At 48.4% G+C, this 20,227-nt stretch overlaps 1 protein-coding gene across 6 annotated transcripts in view; it reads left to right on the top strand.

Annotated features, from left to right (window-relative positions):
* PC (pyruvate carboxylase) overlaps nt 1-20,227 on the top strand; it is a 261,745-nt gene that overhangs the window by 87,658 nt on the left and 153,860 nt on the right. The window contains exon 1 of one of the 6 annotated variants that reach the window (XM_054033615.1): nt 5,961-6,048. The exons of 4 other annotated variants lie outside the window; for them this stretch is intronic. The gene's annotated coding sequence lies outside the window, so the exon portion shown is untranslated. Of the gene's footprint in view, nt 1-5,960; nt 6,049-20,227 lie in introns of those variants that run through there. One more of the 6 variants, XM_054033618.1, reaches the window with a different exon arrangement.

Genomic DNA, 20,227 nt, shown 5'->3' with positions numbered 1-20,227 from the left:
TCCTGCTCAAAGTAGGACTAATCCCCAGACAGATTTTTGCCCCAGATTCCTAAATGGCCCCCTCAAGGATTGAGCTCGCAACCCTGGGTTTAGCAGGCCAATGCTCTGAGCTATCCTGAGATTTCCCAGTCAGTATACCTTAGTGGAGAAGAGATTTAAAGGTTTTATTACAATGTTTAAAAAAAAAAAAAGTAAACGGTACAGAGTTTAAGCATAGAAGTTTCTGGTTATCAGGGAATAATGTACAGATTATCGAGGGTGCAAAGTTTTGGTTTAAGGTCAGGTGGCATGAGGAATACATAATCTGCAATATCCCCGATTGGGGTAAAAGGTTGATGGGTCAAAGTACAGGCATTGAGATATGAGGGTATGAAGTTCATAGAGTGGTCATGTTCGGGTGTGAAGTATAATGAGTGGATATGATGATGAGGATGGATTGACCCTCATTTGGTGAGATTTAAATGTTCAGGGAGTTTATGGTTCCAGTTCATATGATCCAACGGAGAAAGTCTCTTGGTCCTTTTCTCGTAGTCGAAGAATGATGTCACTCTGGCTCATGCCTCCTGGTACTGTTGGTGGCCGGTGGTGTGCTCGATGTAGATGTCCCTGGACCATCGGATGGTGTCTGAGACCATGAGCCGTGCGTAGCATCGACCGATCCCGCAGGTCCGCAGCACATGCTCATTGCAGATCTAAACTGATGGGCAGTTGGGGTCTGGGCAGCGCCTGGTGCAATGAGGGCTCTGATCTCAGTTGGGGTCTGGGCAGTGCCCGGCACATTGAGGACCCTAATCTTGGTCAGGGTCTGTGAGCTGGGGGCCCTGATCTTGGTCTGGGGCCTGTAGGTGCTACTGTACTATTACCAGTAACCACGCCACTTTGGAAAAAACTCAGTACACACAACCCTCTGATTGAGCCAAATTACTCCAAAGGGGTGCGTCTCGGCAAGCAGTGTGATCAGGGTGATATTCCCTGCTTTGTGCTGGAGAAGCAAAACCTAAAAGGATAGGTAAATATTAGCAAGGTCAGAAAACCAAGCAAACAACAAACCTTAGCAGCCCTTATTTCTTAATGCACTCAGAGCACAGCTGTGAAAAGAAGAGAGGATCTGGAAGGTTAGCATCAATATCAGAGGACTGGTCCGTTTGTGCCAGCATCTCACATGCATCCCTGGAAGGTGTATGAACCCTGCAGTAGCAGATGGGGGCAAATTATCCCACCACATTAGAGCTCTTCCTAAAAAATTGAAAAGCAAAATCTTTCAGATGTTGGAAATCCAAGAAATCAAACATTTCAGTTATTGGGAAACTGAACAGCAAAATATTGTGGTTATTGGGAAAAATTGAAAAATGAAGCTTTTGGTTATTGGAAGATCGAAACTTTTTAGCTAAAAATTGAAAAAAAAATTCACTTACTGAAAACTGATTTATTTTTTTTCCTCCAAGAAACTAAATAATGTCATACACAATGGGCATTTTCTATGAAGATTTCCATTTTGACCAAACCCCACTTTCTGTCGGAAAAGCCATTCTGGAGAAAACATTTTGATCAGCTCCATTGGTTGCATTCACACTAGAAACAAAGGAGTTTTCTTACCATGTTCGCTAAGATGTGGTAACTAAAACCAGGGCCGGCTCTAACTTTTTTGCCGCCCCAGGCAAAAAAAAAGAGCGCCACCCTTCCGAAACCCCCGCTTCCCCCCGAGCACCGTGCTGTCAAAACCCCGCCCCCCCCCCGAGCGCCGGGCCGGGCTGCCAAAACCCCCTCCCCCAAGTGCCGCGCCGCCCAACACCCCCTGAGCACCGGGCCGCCCAAACCCCGAGCGCCGTGCTGCGCCTGCCCCTCCCCATGCCACGCCGCTGAAACAAAAACAAATAAACAAAAAATCTCGAGCGCCGCCCCACCGAACAAAAAAAACCTCGAGCGCCCCCGCCACCCCAAGATTGGCTGCCCCTTCCAAGGTGCCGCCCCAAGCACATGGTTGGTCGGCTGGTGCCTGGAGCCGGCCCTGACTAAAACTGTGGTCCAATCCAAGGCAGTTTGTAGCTTTCACACGTGGTAGCAGGTTGTGGTAACCACTGGGGGAAGGCTGAAGTTGAGCTTGACCTGCTACCGTAGGTTAATAGATTATAAAGCCAGCAGGGACCATTGTGATCTGTAAAACACAGGCCATAAGACTGCCCTGAATTAATTCCTGTTTGAGCGAGAGCAGCTATTTCAGAAAAGCTTCCCATCTTGATTTAAAAATTGCCAGTGACCCAGGCCTGGTCTACACTACAGAATTAGGTCGACGTAAAGCAACTTCCATCGACCTAGCTCTGTAAGCGTCTACACTACAACTTTGCTCCTGCCAATGTAAGTCGCCCACTACATTGACCTAATAACTGCACCTCTGCAAAGAGGCACAGAGCTTAGGTCAATGTAGTTAGGTCGACGCAGTGTCAGTGTAGACACTGAGTTGACTGTTCTGGCTGTCAGGCCCTGGGGGCTGACAGCCCAGAACCCCACTCCAGGGGGCTGACAGCCTGGAGCTCTACCCCTGGGGGCTGACAATGGGGCCCGGATGGCAGGGCTCTGGGCTGTCAGTGCCCCACACTGACAGTTAAATTGGCGCAAGCCCTCCAGGTGAGGACATGCACGACCGACAGAAGGATCATAGTGTGAATATTAAAAATCAATGTAATTATTGCGGTGGCTGTATGTCAACTTAGTTAATTTTGTAGTGTAGACGTGCCCTGAGAGTCCGGCGATTTATCCCTCTCACTATTACAAATTGGCACCTTGTTTCCAGTTTGAGTTTCTTGCTTTAACCTCCAGCCACTGGATCTTGTTAGATCTTTGTCTGCTAGATTGAAGAGCCCATTATCAAATTTCTGTTCCGCCGGTGGGTCCTTACAGATTGGGACTAAGTCACACCATGTGCGAAAACTAGAAACTACCTTGTCCATTCTGGATTTTCTCTAGGTATTAGCTGCTACATGGTAAGAACACACCATTTTCTGGTTGGTGGGTTGGGTTTTTTTTTTTTGTTTTTTGTTTTTGTTTTTAAGACAAGTCTTTGGATATTGCATTTGCTGTTTAATTATAATTCCACTTCTGATCAGATCAGGGAGCAATTAACAAGCTGAGGCCGTCTCCATTTGTCGCCTTGACTCTGTTTCAAGCGATCTTCTCCCGACACTGGCATGTCTCTCTCTGATCGCTCAGCGCGGGTGTTCTTGCAGAGAAAGTAGGTCACAAGTCTTGTCTAGTGCAGCTCCGCAGGGAGGAGAAGGGGCAGAGTTTTCGTGCTGCCGGCTGCGTGTCGAGTGGTGTGTTGTACACTCAGAATGGATTTCACGTCCCGGTGGAAAGGTGTCGAGTACAAGGGCTAAGGTGGGGAAAAAGACCCAGTGCTGTTACTTGTGTCACTAATGAGGGCCATAGCTGAGAGCAGAGCAAGGCCTTCTTGGATACTGCTGGCCCAGGGCGTTGGAACAAGCAGTATTATCTAGTAGACTAAGGCCTTGGATTGAGAGTCAGGACACATGGATTCTATTCCCAGCTCGGCTGCTGACCTTGGGCACTTCCGTTCGCCTCTCCATGCCTCAGTTTCCCCAATCAATCCTTCCTTTGTCTGTTAGACTGTGAACTCTTTGAGGCAGGGACTGTTTTTCACCAAATGTCTCTGCTGTGCACATCTGGGCCCCCAATTTCGATTTGGGGTATGTGCAGCACCCAGCCAGCCGGGGCCCCTGATCTTGGTTGGGATCTGTGCAGCTCCCAGCCCAGTGCGTGTCCTGATGCCGCTTGGAGTTCGTTCAGCACCTGGTCTGACAGGGGCCCCAATCTCTCTAGCTGCTACTGTAATGCAAACGATAAAAATATTTGATGTACAACTTGATGCACTTTAAACGGGCAAGTTTTTCTTATAATACTGACCACTTTAGAGCCCCAGCCAAGATCCCCATTGTAACAGGTGCTGCACAGACACAAATACATTCCCTGCCTCAAGCAGATTACAATCAAAAAAGACAAAGGGTGGGAGGGGAAACTGAGGCAAGGAGAGGTGAGGGAACTTGTCCAGGGTCACATATTAGCAGAGCCAGGGATAGAACCCAGGAGTCTTGACTCCTAGCCTGTCCTGCTCTAACCCCTATACCCTACTCCCCTCCAAAGCTGGGAATTGTGGTATGAAGGGCTGTGCCTTTAAAGGTTGAGCTTCCCAGACAGAGTCTGGGTGAGCACTGTGAAGCTCTTGCTATGCACAGCCAGCTGAAACCAGACACAGAATAAAGCAGTTTTCTTGCAAGCTCCCGAAGCACTGAGTGATCGCTGAATGCCACAGGAATAGAACCCAGGAGCCCTGACTCCAATCTGCCCACTCTAATCCACTAGACCCCCCCCACACTCCTCTCCCAGAACTGGGCACAGAACCCAGGAGTCCTGACTGCTAGCCACTTGACCCCACTGATATGTAGTCCCAATCTGTCTACTCCCAAACTGTCCCTTGCTGGCCTTAAAATGTGATTTTATTTTATTTTTTGGTTAGGTCCCAGTTTGTGTGTAGACCAAGACTGCGCCCTCTTAGTGTTTTCTATTCCCCTGTCTTTCCTTACTGTCCAGTGAAGCTTTATTTATTCCTGTTGTAAACACGTATTTATTCCTGTTGTAAACACGTATGATAGAAAACAGCAGCTGCACAACACGGGGATTGAGCTTTCTGCAGGAAGCCTTCATGCAGCCCTGTCCCAAGTGTGAGTCTTAACCATGCGACATTAGCATCACGCCTTGGCATTCGATACCTGATTTGCTCATTCCCACTGGTTCTCAGTTCTGTCCACATGGCCCAGCCCCGGTAGGAATCTCCCCTCTGAATGGGTAGCACCTTTTAGACACCGGTGGATACAGCAAATGGGATGAGAAGGAAGAGCTGAATATTTCCCTTTGATGAGGGCTTGAGTATTCAGCTTGCCGTCTGCATGTCACCATCTAATTTTGCAGGGAAATGTTCCCGGTGTATTTATCTTACCGGTATGGTGCCAGCTGGCTCAGAACAATAGCAGGTGTGTTTGGTCCAATGAGGTTATAAGTGCTATTTTTTTATTTATAAACCGGTAGTGCTGAGAGATGCCAATCAGGATTGGGATTCCATGGTGCTAGGAGATGTACAGACAGACAATGGCAGGCAGTCTCTTGATTACTAGGTGAATTACAGTAGTAGCTAAAGACCTCAGCTGAGATTGGGGCCCCACTGTGGCAGGTGCTGCACAGATCCTGACCAAAATTGGGGCTCCCGTCATGCCGAGTGCTGCGCAGATGCTTAGTGAGAGACAGCTGCCCTGGAGAGCTTATAGTCTAAAAAGAAGAGAGAAAGAAAGGACTATGTGGTGGGATGCAAGGTAGACACTGAGGCACAGGATAGATGAAGTGACTTGCCCAAGGTCCCACAGAGAGTCCATGGCAGAGCAAGAACCAAGATCCCCTGAATCTCAGGCTGAGGTCTTAACCACAAGACAGCCCACCACTGCTCTAACCCACTACACTCCACCAACCATCTCAGGGCTTAAACTAGAACCCAGGTGTCTCGCCCCTGCCCTTAGAACCCCTTTCTTCCTATAACTGGGAATAGAACCCAGGCATCCTGGCTCCCACCCCCCTGCTCCAACCACTGGACCCTACTCCACACTCAGAGCTGAGAACAGAAACCAGGAGTCCTGCTTGACTCCCAGACCACTGCCCTACCCACTAGCCCACACCACCTCTCCCTAAGTGCATCCATTCCCCTCCGAGAAGACTCATCCCTGAGGCATTAGGCCTCCAGGCAGGCTCATGAGGGGGCGATGAACTGGACCTTCCACGCTCTGACTCCTACCCCCCCCCCCCCAGGCGAGTCTGTTTATTTGTTGAGCAATCGCTGTCAAAGTGCAGGCGGATTTTCCAGCCCACCAGCCTGGCATCACTCCGGGGGGCTAGCACAGCTTGTGTATAAAGACACAGGCGATCAGGGACGTCCAGCCAGGGCAGGCGCTGCCTTGACGTCGCTTCCTCCTCAGAGCGAATCTCACAGTAGGTACCCTTCCTGGGTCTGATCCAGGGGAAGAGCGGCCTGACTATGCCCTGACTCCCTGCCTCTTTTCTAATTGGACAGTTACCTCTGGGAGGCATGGCAGGGAGCAAGACCAATATGGTCAGTGGGTAGGATACCAAGGGGCCTGGGTTCTAGCCCTGGTTTAGGGAGGTGGAACGTGAGCTGGGGGTTAGAGGAAGACTCAACACTCCTGGGTTCCCTTCCTAGCTCTGGAAGGGGAGTGGGGTCTGGTGGGATAAAACAGGAGGGCTGGGGCTCAGGAGTCCTTGAGTCTGTTCCTTACCTGTTGCATGACTGGGAAATCCCTTCCCCTCTCTCTGCCAATTTCCCTCCTCCTGAGAGTGGGGATTCATAAGTGCTTTGGGTGATGGGCACTGTATTCCCACTGGCCTGGGAATCAGGATCCCTGGGTTGGGTTCTATGCCTGGCTTGGGAAGGAGGGGGATGAGGGCTGGACATTTAGATTGTTTCCAGCTCTGCTCCTCACCTGTTGTGTGACCTTGGCAAATCACTGCCTTTCTCTGTGCCTCAGTTTCCCCTCCTCCCCTGTAGCATATAGGAATAGCTTGTGAACTGTCTAGTGGTGCTCAGTGTGTTACATTGTTTAAAAGCTGCTGAGGGCAACCAGAGAAGTAATGTGCCTGGGTCTAGACCTGGCATGTGTGTGAGGTTAGTAATCTTGGTTATTTGGGAGCCAGCTCTGCTCTGGGTTTCTTCGTATTGCTGTTATCTAAAGAGCAAAAAGGCACAACACACCCTTTCTCTATTTAGACTTTGAGCTCCTTGAGGCAAGGACTGTCTCTCACTTGTGCAGCGCCTGGCACAATGGGGCCCTGATCTTGGTCGGGGTCTGTGCAGTGCCTAGCACAGTAAGGGCCCCGATCTTGGCTGATGCCTGTGCAGCGCTCAGCACAGTGGGGGCCCTGATCTCAGGGACTGTGCAGTGCGCAGCGCTGTAGTCTAGACACTTGCTACACCAATGGAAGTGGTTCTTGGTGTAGTAAATGCATCTCCCAGAGAGGCGGAAGCTAGGTCAACAGCAGAATTCATAGAGATTAAGGCCAGAAGGGACCACTTTTGCACTCCCAAGTGACAGAGCCAGGACAATCTAGGCTTTAGGTGTAGACCAAGTCTTAGAGATATAACACAAACCTGGGGTGGGCCAGCAGGGGAATATTAAGTCAGAATAGGACGGTGGCATCACTTGTATATAAATTCATAGACTCCAAGGCCAGATGGGACCTCTGTGACCAAGTAGTCTGACCACCTGTATAACCGGTCACAGGATTGCCCTAACTAATTCCTAGAGCATCTCTCTTAGAAAAACATACAGTCCTGATTTTAAAATGCCCAGTGATGGGGAACTCACTACAGCCCCTGAAAAACTGTTAATTCCCCTCACTGTTAAAATTTTTCCATTATTTCCAGTCTGAATTTGTCTAGCTTCAGCTTCCAGCCCTTGGGAGTTGTTAGATCTTTGGCAGCTAGACTGAAGAGCCTATTATCAAATTTCTGTTCCCCATGTAGGTACTGTACTTATAGACTGGGATCAAATCGCCCCTCAGCCTTCGGTTTGCTCAGATGAATAGATCGAGCTCTTGGAGTTTGTCACTCTCTGGCATGTTTTCCAGTATAGCAGTGGTGAGACCTTTACAGGAAAACTGTGTTTGTTTCTGGTGTCTGCACTTTGAGCCATAGGAGAGGGTTCAGAAAAGAGCTACAAGAATGGTCCAAGGTCTGGAAAACCTGCCTTATAGGGAGAAACTTAAGGAACTCAATGTAGTTAGTTTATCCAAGAGAAGGTTAAGAGGTGACTCAAGCCTGGTCTATAAGCACCTGCAGGGGAAGGAGATTTCAGAGAGCAGGGCTCTTTCATCCAATAGAAAAAGGCAGGTTGAGATCCAGTAGCTGGATGAAGCAACAGAGGGTCCTGTGGCACCTTTGAGACTAACAGAAGTATTGGGAGCATAAGCTTTCGTGGGTAAGAACCTCACTTCTTCAGATGCAAGTAGCTGGATGCTGAAGCTGGACCAATTCAGACTGGAAATAAAGTGAAAATTCTTAACATGGAGGGAGATTAACCACTGGAACAGCTGACCCAGGGATGTGATAGATTTTCCATCCCTTGGGGATCTATAAATCAAGGTTTGACGTCTTTCTAGAAGAGACGCCGTAGCTCAAACAGAACTTATGGGCTTGATGCAGGAATGGCTAGGTGAGGTTCTCTGGCCTGTGTCATACAGGAAGTCAGAATAGCTGATTGTAATGGTCCCTTCTGGCCTGGAAATCTATGCATCTCTTTTGGTGCTGCGTTTTGCATCGATGAGCTGTTAGTTAAATTGGAAATGGGACCTGGCTTTGTGGCCACCAGACTGATTTAACACCTACCGATTGGAAACGGGAGCGACTTGTGTAGCGGGGGAAGCAGAGAGCCATTGGTGGGAACAATTTCTGTTCACGTGCACCTAAATAGAGGTGGGTAGTGGTGGCAATTTTGGGCCTGGACTGGACTCAACGACAGCATGGAAAGAAGAGACACAGAGCAGGCAATCAGCCAGCTGGGTCAAGGGCCCCTTTTTGTCAGGCGTTGCACAGACACGCAGTGAGAGAGAGTAGAAAGCTCACAATCTAACTAGGCAAAAGAGGGCAGGGGAAACAGAGGCATAGAGAGCGGGGAAGGATTATGCCCAAGACCAGTGGCCGAGCCAGGCCTCCTATATCACAGCACAGTGCTCTATTTAGTGCACCATGCATCGCTCTGAATGACTTTCCCTTGCGGTGGAATTTAATTTTGCTTCTTGCTTGCGTGTGGAGGTTAACACTCCATACCCAATTACCCTGCAGTCTGTTTTCCCATAACGTCCTTCATGGGAAATGTCAGTGCATTTCCAGCCAGCTGCTAGCGAGCTAAAGGGAGTCTTTGATCTGATAATTGTATAGCAACCCAGCCTTTGGCTCAAAGTTCTGTTTACCTGCCTTTTATTTGCGTTCCTCTGCTCAGCTCCGTGCTGCTCTTCTGCACAGTTTTCAATGATCTCCGGCCCTCTAAAGTTGCGTCCACGCTAGGAAAAAAAGGAGCAGAATTTCACCAGCTGGCAAAATCCTAATGTGAAAAACTCAGGCCAGTCAAATGTTTTCTGTCAAAACGATTTTTGATGGAAAATTGGATTTTTGAATAAAGAAAATGTCAGCTGTTTGTCAAAACCCACAATGCCCCAAAAATGAAATATTTGAATTTGGAAATGCTACCGTAATGCCTCATGGGAGTTGTAGTTTAAATGCCTCATGACCCATTCTCCTCTATGGGCTGGATTGCCCAGCCAGACTACATCTCTTATGAGACACTACTGCTAGGAGCGCCGATGAGGCACCACCTTCCCACTCCAAGAGGGGAGATCATGGTACATTGTGGGAGATATAGTTCGACTAGTGAGCCTGGCTAACAGAAGAATGGGAGCACGAGGCATCCAAACTACAACTCCCATGAGGCACCAGTCTGTGGCAGCTCAGCAAGAGGGGAGACCATCCTGTATTGAATGGGAGCCTGAGGCACCCAAACAACAATTCCCATGAGGCACAAAACATCAAATCATTTAGTTTTGATTGAAAATATCAAGGTTTTCCATGTTGGGTTTTCCCATTTGAAACTTCTGGAAAATTATTGATATTCTGACATTTGTTTAGATTCAAAACAAAATTTCAAAATTTCCATGAAAGGAAAAATCAGTTTTTCAGACAGTTCTGGTTAATGTGATCGATGCTATGGATGGGCTAGGAATTGTGCACATGTGGTCATTTTGGTAGCCACATTTCCACCTTCCATGATGACTCACTCATTTAGTCTCATCCACCCATTAATTCTTGCCTCCTGTGTCAGTAGCTAGGCATTTCTTTGTAACATCTACAAAGCAGTCTGGGCTGTGCCTGTAGCATAAGCCAGTAGTTACTGTGTGTTCTGAGTCTAGTGGACATGACACTAAATTGGAAATCAGGACGCCTTTGATCCATCCCAGGTTTCCATGTGATCTTGGGCAAGTCCCTACCTCGCCGTCTGCCTCAGTTTCCCCTCCCACCCTTTGTCTGCTTAGATCATTAGCTCTTTGAGACAGAGACTGTCATTCACCCTCTGTTTGTACAGTGCCTAACACAACCAGACCCTGACCTGGTTGTATTGTAGGCGTTGTTGCAATTAGGGATGTAAAATGTTAACCAGTTAACTGATAAGCATCAATCTTACTGGTAATGTATTCAGTAAAAGGTAACAGGGCCGAGGCTTGGGGCGGGCCTGGGGCTGGCAGCCGGACCCCGTGTAAAACATTGGGCTTCTGCAGCACCCCCAAGTTCCCGCGCTTATGTTGTGAACTTGTTAACGGTTAAACGTTTAAATGGTTACTTTTTTAAAACACTATTTACATCCCTAGCTGCAATATAAATGTGAATGAATAATAATCCTACACTCTTAGTATGGGATGTGTGCTTGTGGTTTAAAATAATGTCAGCTATTGCGAGAGTTGGCAACGCTGCTTCTGGGCAAAAAGAAGCCCATAAATTGACCACCCACCAGATCGGGGCTGGAGGTAGGAATGGCTGGGGGGAGCTTCTCTGGCTTGCGGTATGTGGGAGGTCAGACTAGATGGTCACAATGGTACGTGGGCTCCTAAATGACTTAGGTGCTTTTGAAAATATTACCCCATGTTTACATGGGAATAGCTCTGACTGGTTTTTCCAGCAGAAACTGGCTCAATCTACACATTGTCTAGTTCTAGTGTATCTCGTGCTATGCAATGAAATAATCACGCTGCTCTGGAAGCAATTTAAGAACAAGCAAATAAAAGTTTAATTTTTTGGAAGCAACTTAGCTCCACTCAAAGCTGAGCTCAAACAAGGCTGCAGAAGGAACGGGATGGAGAATATTACCAAGACTGTTATAATGCCATTATAGAAATCAGCGGTGTGACCTAATCTGGTTACAGAACAAACCACTGGTCATCTGAGAAAGGAACCTGCATCACTAGAGAGGGTACAAAGAAGGGCAGCAGGATTGAGCAAGGGACTGGAAAGGCTTTATGAAGAGAGATTGAAAAGCTAGCCAGTGTTTATCCCAATGAAAAAAAGAACACAAAAGAATGACTAGTCTAGAAGTGGGAGATTGGCAATAGAGTTGGGCCAAAAATGGATCTTTTGGTTCATTGGCAATTTCAGAATTTCAGAGAAAAAAACTTATTCCAGTTTGGAACAAAAATGAATATTTTCAGCACATTGAAAATTTGAAAAAAAAAATGGTGTTGATCGAATAAAACATTTAATTTCAGTTTTGGATCATTTTAAAACTTTTTTTATTAAAAAAAAAAATCAAATTAAAGGAAGTTTTGAAACAAAACATCAGATCAACCTGAACAATCAAAACGTTGAAAATGTGAAGATAAAAGGTTTTGATTTATTAACATTTTTGGAGGGGTTTTTTGTTGTTGAAATGAAAAATTTGGCAAAGTCAAGGCAAAGTTGCAAATCAATTCAGTGTCGCAGAATCCGCATTTATCGCTGAAAAAAATTCAGTGCAAAAAATTTTGCCCAGCTCTAATCGGGAGCTTCTGTTCTTGCTCTCTTGTCACCCAGGGATAAAGGGACAAAGGGACGTTCCATGATGTTAAAAAGTGGCAAGCTCAACACTGACCCACAGCTATAAATTTTCACCCACAGCCTGTGGAACTCCCTTCCACAGGAAGTGTTAAGGCCAAGAATTTAGTAAGATTGGCCATTTCTGTGGAGAACAAGAAATCCAGAGTTGGAATAGCTGAGGCTAATGCAAATGCTGGCTAGGAGATTAAACCTCCAGATTCAGGGCTTGAGGTGATTTCTTATCGTTAGGAACCAGGGTGATATCTAATGTGGGGTCAGGTTGTCTCCATCTGCTTCCAGATTTCTTGCCAGTCACTGACAGAGATGGGATACTGGACTAGAGGGACCTCAGGTCTGATCCAGCCTGGCAATGCCTCTTTTCCAGTCTGGACAGGAGTGTCAGAATGTCAGAGAGTTCAGAGCCATAAGGACCCATTAGATCATCCAGTCTAGGGGTAACTGGGTGAAATTCAGGGACCTCCTGTATAGCGCAGGCCCCTGAATTTCATCCAGTTACCCCTAGACTGAGCTGTAAAAGGGCAGCCTGACCCTTTAAGGGCCAGCAGGCCTTGGTCAGTTAGCCATGCCCTGCTACATCTATGCTGGGTGTGGGACTGAAAAAGAGACAAGGCCAGCAGTTGGGTGGCTGAGGAGGAAAGCAGCTGGGCTGAGCTGGAGCTGGAGCAGCTCCAAGGAGGCCGTCCTGGGGCTGGTGTTGCCGTAGCGTAGAGGAACAGGGAGCTAAAGAGAAGTCTAGGAGGGGGACATGAGGGGGACATGAGGTTCAAGCCCAGAGGGGGCAGAAGATGTTTCAGAAGTGTTTGGTTTTGTCTGAGTTCTCCTGAGGGACCCCCAGGGCAGCCCTGGGACCTGCTACTCTGAAGAGAAGAGTGCGAGTCCAATGAGTTTTGTTCCGTGTGAAGAGAGTTTGCGGCTGGCCCAGCTGGAGCTAGGCCAGGCGACTTGGAAGAGACCAGCTGGGAGTAGCCAGTTTAGGGCCTGACCAGTTACAGCTAGATTTGGATACCCCAGACGGGGTGGACTTATATTAATAGCATGGCTGGAGGGCCGAGTCATATCTATAGCAGCAAATCACTGCTACAGCAGGAATAGGCCAAAGGCTGACTAAAGGGATGCTAAGGCAGAGCGCTGTAATGCTAGATCTTATTGTGAGGGGCGCTCCAGGACTATGGGCCTCACACGGGAGCCCAGTGACTTTAGTTAAACCAAAGCATTTCAGTCCTCAGGAGACTAAAATGTTGTGAGGCCCCTGTGATGGCCGAGAATCGCTGAGGGGAGCAATGTTTGATAACTTGATAATAGGCTCTTCGGTGTCCCAGACAAAGGTCTGGCAAGATCCAATGACTCGAAGTTGTCTCCAGCATAGGAGACAAATTCAGACTGGAAATAAGGAGCACATTTTAACCAGTGAGGGTAAGTAACCATGGGAACAGCTTCCCAAGGGCTGGGGTGGATTCTCCATCGCTGACAATTTGTAAATCAAGGTTGGATGTTTTTCTGCTCAGGTTCAACCAGGAATTGTTTCAGGGCTGGCCTGTAGTCTGTGTTAGGCAGGAGATCGGGCTGGAGGGCCACAGCATTAGACTGTCGGAATCTGTGTTCGGTCAGAACATTGTCACCATGAGCTCAGCTTAGATACTTGCTGGGTTGGACTCATTTGGGCTTTCGGGGCAGGGCAGTGTGTAGACTGACAGTCATCCTTGGGAAAGCTCAGCACGCAGGGTTCTTTACTAGTGGAAAAAGGCATAAGAAGGAGCAGCGGCGTGGCTCCATTCAGCAAGGGGGCGATGTGGGATAATGGCCTGTGTCTAATGAGATTGGTGCAGCTGAGCAGACCAGCTTGGCTGTGCAGTATGGCAGCCCGCATGAGGTAGAATTGCCAACCCTCCAGGATTGTCCTGGAGTCTCCAGGAATTAAAGAGTAACCTTTAATTAAAGATTATGTCCTGTGATGAAACCTCCAGGAATGCATCCAACCTAAATTGGCAATCCTAGTATGAGACCATCTCCCTGGGGGTGCAGGTGACTTGCAAAAACAGCTGTTCAGAGACTCCTCCTCCTTCCTGCTCCGCCTTCGCTTCATTAACTCACTGGAAAAATGGCATATGGTAACCCGTGTGGCAGTGCGCATTGCTGCCTGGGCAGGTGTAAATGCCAGCTCGCCCTGCTGGGAACGCATGGTACTCCCGCCCTGATGGGAAGGGAGTGGAGTCTAGTGGTTAGAGCAGGGGGATGCTGGGAGTCAGGACTCCTGGATACTATTCTTGGCTCTGGGAGGGCAGTGTGAGGTCTGGTGGTTACAGTAGGGGAGGGCTGGGAGTCAGAATTCCTGGTTTCTATCTCTGGCTGTGGGAAGGGGATTGGGTCAAGTGATTGGGGATGGAAGTCAGGACTCCAGGGTTCTATTCCCATGTATGGGAGGGGAGTGGTGTCGAGTGGTTAGAGCAGAGGGGGCCAGGACATCTGGATTCTAGTCCCAGCTCAGAGGCTGAGTTTGTGTTAATCACTCACTGTTTTTCCCTTTCCTTATCTGCGCCATGGGGATCCCTGCTCTTTAGGTAAGCCCCTTTGTTTTCAGTTTAAACCGATTTTTACTGAAAAATTCCCAGGTTTTACAAAAAGTATTATTCACTTTTTTCTAATTTTAACCCTACTTATGTATCATTCAACTATATAAAAATAACTTGTTTTATTAAGAAAATACAATACATTGCATGAGATCTATATATTACGATAATACATTAGTCTGCGTGTATATGCAAAGCTACCTGTTGAAGTAAGTCTATGTATAAGTCTAGAAGATACACACAATAAACAAATGCAAAGTTTATTCGAATGGTTATTCAAATGTAAAGCTTTATTTGGGGATTTGAGATCTATTGTTTTCTTAAACTCCGAGGTGGCATTGTGTTTTGAGTTCTGTTTTAGTCCTGCAGCAAACCACACTGATGAATGGAATTCAAAATATTAATCTATTGAATACTTTCCCCCCATCTTTCCATCCACCAAAATAAAGCCCGATATTTACCCAGAAAAATTATTAATAGTTTTTTGCACTGGTTTTGTACCTGTTTTTGTTGTTGTGGTAATAAACACTGATAAATTCCCAGGAAAAATTAAATAAAATAAAAACTGAAAATGTAGGGCCCTATCCTTACGGTACAATTTCCAAAGGGACCTGAGGGAGTTTCGCATCCAATCCCTGGTTGACTGTCAGTGGGAGTTAGGCCCTTATTTCCTTGGCCCCTTTTGAAAACTGGGACAGTTTTCCATCAAAAATTGCGGTTTTGTTGAAAGGTCTGACAAGATCAAATGGCTGGATGTTGAAGCTAGTCAAATTCAGATGGGAAGTAAAGTGCAAATTTGTACCGGTGAGGGGAATTAACCAGTGGAACAACTTCCCAAGGGCTGTGGTGGATTCTCCATTGCTGGCAATTTTTAAATTGAGATGGGATGTTTTTCTCACAGATCTGCTCTGGTTCAACCAGGAATTAATTCAGGGCCGTCCTATGTAGGGTTACCATATTTTGTGCCTCCAAATGGAGGACACTCCACGGGGCCCCGGCCCCGCCCCCCGCCCCGCCCATGCCCCCGCCCCAACTCCGCCCCCTCCCCAAAGTCTCCGCCCCCTCCCCTGCTTCCCGCGAACATTTGATTCGCGGGAAGCCTGAAGCAGGTAACGGGGATGTGGGGGGGAGGAGGCGCGGCCCAGGCTGGCCCCCGGCGGCTCCAGCCTGGGTCGGCTCGGGCCCTGGGGTGCCGGCCCCGGCCCGCCCAGCACTGCCGGCCCCCGGCGGCCCAGAGCAGCCCCCAGCTATCCCGGACTGGCTCCCGGCCCCACGGCCCGGCGCACCCCCGCTACCCCGGCCCGGCGCACCTCCCCCCCGCTACCCCGGACCGGCTCCGCGGCCCGGCGCACCTCCCCCCCGCTACCCCGGACCGGCTCCGCGGCCCGGCGCACCTCCCCCCCGCTACCCCGGACCGGCTCCGCGGCCCGGCGCACCTCCCCCCCGCTACCCCGGCCCGGCGCACCTCCCCCCCGCTACCCCGGACCGGCTCCGCGGCCCGGCGCACCTCCCCCCCGCTACCCCGGCCCGGCCCGCGGCCCGGCGCACCTCCCCCCCGCTACCCCGGACCGGCCCGCGGCCCGGCGCACCTCCCCCCCGCTACCCCGGACCGGCCCGCGGCCCGGCGCACCCCCCCCGCTATCCCGGACCGGCCCGCGGCCCGGCGCACCCCCCCGCTACCCCGGACCGGCCCGCGGCCCCGGCCCCGCGACCCCGGACCGGCCCGGCACCGGCCCCGGCCAAAGAGGCCCCGCCGAGCCCTCCCTCCCTCCTGATTTTCCCGGACATGCCCGGCTTTTGGGGATTTCCCCCCGGATGGGGATTTGAACCCCCAAAAGCCGGACATGTCCGGGAAAATCCGGACATATGGTAACCCTAGTCCTATGGCCTATGTTATACAGGAGGTCAGTGGAGATTATCACATCTGAATACATCAGAGGGCTTAACCCCAGGGAGGGAGACGAGCTATTGAAGCTAATGGACAATTTGGCAGAAGGACAAATGGGAACAAACTGGCCAGGAATGAACTGAGGCTGGCAGTGAGAAGAAGGTTTCCAACTAAAGCTGGACAAATAACTGATTTTTTGGTTAACTGGCAGCTCTGAAAAATAAAATTAAAGAAAAAAGAACAGGAGTACTTGTGGCACCTTAGAGACTAACAAATTTATTAGATCATAAGCTTTCGTGGACTACAGCCCACTTCTTCGGATGCATATAGAATGGAACATATATTGAGGAGATATATATACACACTTTTTGCGGATACAGACTAACACGGCTGCTACTCTGAAACCTGTCATTAAAGAAAAAGTTAGTTCAGATCAAACTGAATCTGAAAACCTCAGCTGTTGAAGTCCATTTTGGGTTGAACAAAAAATTGCTGTACCTCTGCCACCGGATTTGGGTGAATGCAGTGAGACTTAACAAGCGCCATCTGTTTGGGTTTTGAAAAGATGGAGGGGTGATTTGTTTACAGTCTAAGGACCTTCTGGGGGAGAAAATCCCAGGTACTAACAGGCTCTTTAACTTAGTGGAGAAAGGCAGAGTAGGATTCGGTGGCTGAAAGTTAAAGCCAGACGTGTTCAGATTAGAAACAAGGCTCCAAGTTTTTTAACAACATTGATAATTAACCACAAATGCCCAAGGGAGGTGATGGAGTCTCCATTTCTTGATGTCATCAGATCCAGACTGGATGGATGCCTTTTTGGAAGATGTTTTAGGCCTTGTCTACACTGGCACTTTACAACGCTGAAACTTTCTCGCTCAGGGGGGTGAAAAAACACCCCCCTGAGCGCTGCAAGTTTCAGCGCTGTAAAGTGGCAGTGTAGACAGTGCACCTGCGCTGGTAGCTATGCCCCTCGTGGAGGTGGGTTTTTTACCGCACTGGGAGAGCTCTCTTCCAGCACTGGTGCCACGACTATGCATAGGGCCGGCTCTAGGCACCAGCAAAACAAGCTGGTGCTTGGGGTGGCACATTTTTAGGGGCGGCATTCTGGCGCGGGCCATGCCGCCCCTAAAAATGTGCCCCGGCCGCCCTAACTCACCTCCCCTGCTACCGCTCGCGCGCCGCTGCTCACCCTCCCTCCCAGGCTCTCAAACCCAGGAGGGAGGGGGAGATCCCAAGCAGCTGCGGCACGCGAAACAGCTGTTTCGCGTGCCGCGGCCGCTCGGGATCTCCCCCTCCCTCCCAGGTTTGAAAGCCTGGGAGGGAGGGGGAGGCCCTGAGTGGCCGCGGCGCACGCGCTGCTTCTCCCTCTCCCTCCCTCCCTCCTAGGCTTGAGAGCCTGGGGGGAGGAGGCAGGACTGGGGATTTGGGGAAGGGACGGAGATGAGGTGGGGCGGGGGGGCGGTAAGAAAAAAACGCGGGGGGGAGGGGGCGGCCAAAATTGTTTTCGCTTGGGGCGGCAAAAATCCTAGAGCCAGCCCTGACTACGCAGCCACATTAAAGCACTGCTTGGTAGTGAAGATCTAGCCTTAGTGAAACACAAGTGATTGGGAAAATACAGGGGGAACTAGGTAGAATTCCTTGCTCTGTGCTATACAGGAGGCCAGACTAGGTGATCTAACCGTCACTTCTGGCCTTAAACTCTATGAATTTATTAATAAATAGATCCCAGCTTTGGTGAATAATTGCTAAATATTACAATGCTCTTACTTGCCACTCTGCCCTGTTGATTTCCTGTGTATACTTTGTGGCTTATCTGACTTCATTTTTCCCAGTGTCTCTGGTTTGCACACAAAAATAAGTGATATGTTTACTATACAACAGACCTAAGGGGCAAACTTTGATCCCCATAGTAGAACCTCAGCTTCCGTCATTCTATTTCGCGTCTACCCCCATGTGTTAAGTTAATACGTAGGTAAAGGAGGCTACTGTTTAACTGGCCAGGCTGATGTTGTTCGGAAACGTTGTTCTGTATTCTCTGGCCAAGTAGGGCAAAGGCTATTGCTGAGTTATGGGATTTCACCCAGCTCTTCCCTTTTCACAAAATCAGTGACCATCACAATTTTTCCCAGGGAAAGTTTGGTTTTGCTCAAAAACCAACCTTTCCCCTCCCCCTCCCCAAATGAAAATAATTACCAATTTTAGCATTTTTCCGTTTCTCAGGAAAATTTCCCTGCCATTTTTTCCACCTTCCCAGTGAAAGTTTATTGCCACTTTTTGTTTAACAAAAATGCAGGGGTTTGGGGAGAAAACATGGGATTCTGTAATAAAAACCATATTGGGGAAGTTTTAGCGAAAGACAAGAAATGAGTTTGTTTCAGACTGGAAACAGTTTCAAAATGTGTCACAAAGCATATTCCCCTTTTTCAACTACTTCTGCATAGACGCGGGAGATTGTAAAGTCCTAATAGAACATGGAAGGTTACTTGTCTGCATGATGTTTGTTTTGTGTTTTTGCTTATCTTGCTATTATTTGTATTACAGTATCATCTAGAGACCGCAAACTGAGATTGGGGCCCCATTGTGCCAGGTGCTGCACAACCCCCCAATAACACCAAGTGTTCATAATTCAGGAATCAGCCTTCAAAAACGCATGATGGGGCTGAACATCGTGAGATTCTCATATAGCAAAAGGAGGGTTCTTTTGATTTGCCTTCTGGCTTTTGAACCTTTTGGGTTAATGGTTTCCAGCTTTTTTCTAGAACTCCAAGGGCTAGAAAATTGGTTAGTTTGGTTTTTGTTTTCTATGTGAAAGCTGTGATTTTCCCAGAAGCGTTGACTCCGGGAGCTGAGACTTTATAAGACAAACTCTTTATATTTTGAGACTTACAATAGAATCCCAAGTGTTTGCAACACCCCGTGATTTTCCCCTCTGTGGAAGCATTCTTTATTTGGCACTGGTGTGGCTGCTACTGGAATCCTGTGTCCAGTTCTGGTGTCTACAATTCAAGAAAGATGTTGATGATCTGGAGAGGGGTCAGAGAAAAGCCATGAGAATGATTAAAGGATTAGAAAAAATGTGTGAGAGACTCCAGGAGTTCAATCAGTTCGTTTCAACAAAGAGAAGGTTAAGGGGTGACTTAAGTCTATAAGTACCTACAGGAAACAAAAATTTGATAATGGGCTGTTCAGTCTAGCAGCTAAAGGTCTAGCAAGAGCCAAAGAGTGGAAGTTGAAGCTAGACAAATTCAGACTACAAATGAGGCACACGTTTTTAACAAGTAGGTTAATTAACCACTGGAATAATTGAACAAGGGCTGTGGTAGAATCTCTGTCACTGGGAATTTTTAAATCAAGATGGGATGTTTTTCTAAAAGATCTGCTCTCGTTCAAACTCTAAGTTCAGGGAATTTCAGGGAAGTCCTATGGCTTGTGTTATACGGGCAGTCAGAACAGATGATCATAGAATCTGATTTTAGTCTCTGTGAATGTATAGTAGAAGGTTGAGATCAGTCCTAGTCTTCCCACAGTGATCACCGCGACCTGCAACCAAGTATGAAAGCTACAAACCACCTTGGAATTGACCACAGTTTTAGTTACCGAAAATCTGCTAATGCCATCGGTAGAGACAATATTTTCACCTTTCTGGGTTGGGAACTGGATGCATAAATTTTTAAGGCCAGAAGGGCCCATTAGATCCTCTACTCTCATATAGCGCAGGCCAGAGAATGTCACCCATTTACCTCTGCATTGAGCCCACTAACTTGTGCCAGACTAAAGCATCTTTCAGAAAGGCTTCCAGTCTGGGTCTGAAGCCAGATGGAGACTCCACCACTGCCCTTGGGAGTTTGTTCCAATGGTTAATCTCCTGCCGCGTTAAAAATGTGTGCCTTGTTTCTAATGTGAATGTGTCTGGCTTTAAGTGCCAACCATTGGTTCTTCTTGGTCTGCCTCTCTCCACTAGATTAAAGAGCCCTTTACTACCCAGGATTTTCTTCGCATGAAGGTCCGTATACATTGTAATCAAGTCACCTCTTGATCTTTTGGAGAAGCTACCCAGCTGGC

The sequence above is a fragment of the Malaclemys terrapin genome, chromosome 7 (assembly GCF_027887155.1).
Source record: "Malaclemys terrapin pileata isolate rMalTer1 chromosome 7, rMalTer1.hap1, whole genome shotgun sequence".
Lineage (NCBI taxonomy): Eukaryota > Metazoa > Chordata > Testudines > Emydidae > Malaclemys > Malaclemys terrapin.
Note: the sequence above shows the minus strand (reverse complement) of the source record. Positions and strands in the feature narration are given on the sequence as shown.